The sequence below is a fragment of the Tauraco erythrolophus genome, chromosome 12, assembly GCF_009769465.1.
Source record: "Tauraco erythrolophus isolate bTauEry1 chromosome 12, bTauEry1.pri, whole genome shotgun sequence".
NCBI classification, from domain to species: Eukaryota; Metazoa; Chordata; class Aves; order Musophagiformes; family Musophagidae; genus Tauraco; species Tauraco erythrolophus.
Window position 1 is genome coordinate 446,162 of NC_141476.1, and position 3,560 is coordinate 449,721.

Here is a 3,560-nt window from a genome sequence, read left to right on the forward strand (position 1 = left end):
CAGGTCATGTTTGCTGGTGGGTGGAGCACTTAGGGTGCCCATTCTACTGGGTTATCCAGATAATCCACAGAAAAAGCTATTTTCATGTGAATGTTTCCATTAGTATGCAGTTTTGTTACATCGCATATTTTACATCCTTGATCTTGTGGTGAGTTCAGACACAAGTACATATATATATATGCATGCAGATTGTACATAGATAGTATCTTTGCAAGTTAAACTGAAACTGCCTGATAGCTCTCCTTTACTGCTTTGCTGCTACAAAATTCGAAATGCTACAACTAGTCCAGTATAGGACTTGCTGACATTTTATATGAGTGTGTGCACACATGTCTTTTTTTTATACATATATGTGTGAGTGTGTGACTTTTACCTTTGGCTTATCTCTAAGATTAATGAATGTGTTGACTGCACATGAAAAACGTGTAAACCTTTGAGACTGTTGGGGTCACCAGGAAAATGTCAGGAACAAGATCACACTGTTTACAGTATGTCCAAAAATATACAACACCAGATGACACCCCACAAGTGACGTTACAACGAGACACAGCTATTAGAGGCAATGTGAAACACATGCTGCTGGATGCCGCACGTCACAGATGTATCTCACAATTGCAGATAGCAGGCCATTGCAAGGCAGAGGTATGGACACGTTTCGGGTTTCCTAGTTAAAACCAGCTGGGGAGCAGGCTGGCAGGGGCTGAGTCAGCACTACAGCTGGACACAGAAGCTATGGGACAGCACATAGGGCTGCCTTTGGCAGGGGCTACACGCCTGGCCAAGGGTCACAGCAATGACAACCGACTTGGAGCTGGGGCTGACCTTGACAGAAGCCCATGAATTTGCAAGGGCCCTGGGTCCAGCAGTGCCTGTGGAGCTGTTCAGGGCAGGTGGAGGCCATGGGCACTCAGCTGTGATTAGGACAGGGCCTGTCAGAGGGAACTGAGGATGTAGGATGCAGCTGGGAGGTGCCACTTGGGGTATACAGATGTTTACCAGCAACAGGCCCTGCCAAGCTGAGGGCACATCTGGAGCTGGTCTGGGGTCTACTCTGTTCAGTGAGGTGGAGACCAGAGATGCTTGGAGCTGGACACACTGAATACAGAGTTGATTCAGAGCAAAATGTTGTATCTTTTAAAGCAATATGAAATTTTAACCAAAATGCTTAGGTTTGTATTAAGATGTGTAAAACAAACAATAATTTTATGATTAACCAGGTCTAACCCTTTCACTTCAAAGCACATAATGAGCATCGACACTGAAGCCTCAACAAGCTCGGTGAACATGGGAGAGAATAACATCGAAGCCACTGAGGTAAGTCAAATTGGTTGGATTAACAAGGGTAGTGTGGGCTGTAATAATGTATTTATGGCCTGGTGATTATACTGTGGGAAGGAAGGGAAGGCGATTAAATCCCTGTTTAGTTTAAGCACGTTTTAGTGCAGTCAGTTCTTCAGTAGTACACAGTTAAAAACGAAGTCTGTCAAATCCCGCTGACATATTTTGGCAATAGATATTTCCTCTAATTGAAAGCAATCGTTGTGTTGTAAGCTTCCCCCTTTCCCATTTGTTTTGGTTAACGGGTGGTGGTGGCCTGACTGCTGAAGTACGTATTGAGCAACTGCTCACTGGAAAGTTAGCGTGGTGCCGAGAGCGTGGCACGATCCTGCCTGACTTCATAAGGAAAAACTTCCTCCAGGCCTTGGCGGAGGATGTTCGAACAAAGCTGGTAGGATCAGCCTCGCTGGTTGTTATTGCAGGGCTTTGCTGTTGGGGTCAGCGAGGGCCTTGGTGTGTGCATCCCGGGGTGAAAACCAGGCTTGCTTCCAGTGCAGCCAGGCTTTGTTTTGAACAGTCAGCGTGGCCCCCGCCGTGAATCCCAGGAGGGGATGCTCTGCTGTGTGTTGCGTTCGCTTCCTTTGCTGGGAGCCAAGTACTGCATCCATCCCACACGGCTGGCACGCAGTCAGGGCGCGCAGGGCCCATGGTGTCAGTCACTGCTGCTGCTCCGGCAGGAACCTTAATGCCTTAAGTAGGTGGGCAGGGCCCCACAGCCCAGGGGGCTCAGCAACCCCTGCTCGGCCACACCAGGCAACACAGCACTAAACCCGCAGCGACCGTGCCAGTGCTGCTGCCTCCCCGTGGGGCTGCGCCTTTGCCAGTCCCGTGCCCACGGTCCTGCGCCTGTGGACCCCAGCAACTCTGCTGGCACCCTGGCCGCGGTGCGTCGTGAGCTGGGCAGTGGCGTTTGTGGCTCTTGGGACCTGATGAGGAGCATCTGCCTGGCCCCAGCAGGGCGTTGAGGCTGGTGCTGGGTGGGACCCGCGGAGCAGGGCCCGTGCACCGAGGCGCCGGGGGCTCGCGTCCTCCCATCTCTGTGCTCTGGGGAACGCGCCTGTGCTGTCCTCACGGAACATCAGTGGGGCTGCTTGGTCTTGAAACACCCTCTAGCTGACACCCCTCTGAAGCTCAGAGAGATGCTAAATGCATCTCCAGCTCTGCCCTGGGGGAAATTTAGCACGTGCTGGGGCTAGTGGCTGGATGAAGGCAAAATCCCTCCGAGCCCCAGCCTTGCACCGCTGGGCTCTTGTCCGTACCTGTCCCTTGTCCGTGCAGCCTGCACGCCGTCACAGGCAGGGTGAGATGCATTTCAGCTCACCAGCCATGTTTCCAGCCCTGACTGGTGTGAAGCTGGGGGGATTGAGTGCTGAGCCCTTCCTAAGCCTCTAAAGAAAATAAAAGCGACAGGTCACCGAGGAGACCTGCGGCAAGCTGGGGAACCTGCTGCTTTTGCATCCCAGCGGAGCGCCCAAATGGTGAACGTGCTCCTTTCCACCCACGGCACCCGGTCAAACCCCAGCAGAGCCTACTAAAGACACGTTTTTTTATTGCCTTGGGATAAACCTCCTGGTCTGGAAAATCCTGCCATTATTGTGTGTGTGAACTTTCACCAGCACCGAATCTGTCATTAACCTAGAAGGAGACCTTTTCGTGCTCACAGCCTCTGTCTGCACAGCTCCTCTCTGGAGGCGAATCCCTCACGGTGAACACGTCAGCCGGCTGCGCGCTGCAGACAAGGTTATGACTGCATTACGTACTCTGAAGGGAGCAATGCTCTATATTACACTGGGAAAGGTTCATCTTTGAAAGCAAAGAGGCTTGAGGAAGAAATAGTGTGACTGTACTCAGAAAATGCCTCAGGTCCCCATAAATCCCTCTCCCCCTTGCTCAGACCAGGGCTGGAGGCCGGCAGCAGGGCGGCAGCGGAGCATGGCGTGCCGGTGCAATTATTCCTGCTACAGCCGTTTGCAGCGAAGCCTGAGACCACACCGGAGCATGTGTTTAGATTAAAGGACGTTTGGGAAGGGACCTTGCCTTAGTCTTTCTGCTAAAGACTCCCAGTGTGCTAAATCATTAGTAATAAGAGTAATGACAATCTGGCCTCCTTCTCCATGAGCAGTGCCTGCAATACAGATTAATAACAATAAAACAGGGACTCGGACCACGCTCATCCAAAAGCATATCAAGGTTTGCTAATCAGTCTATTTCCAAGCCCTCTG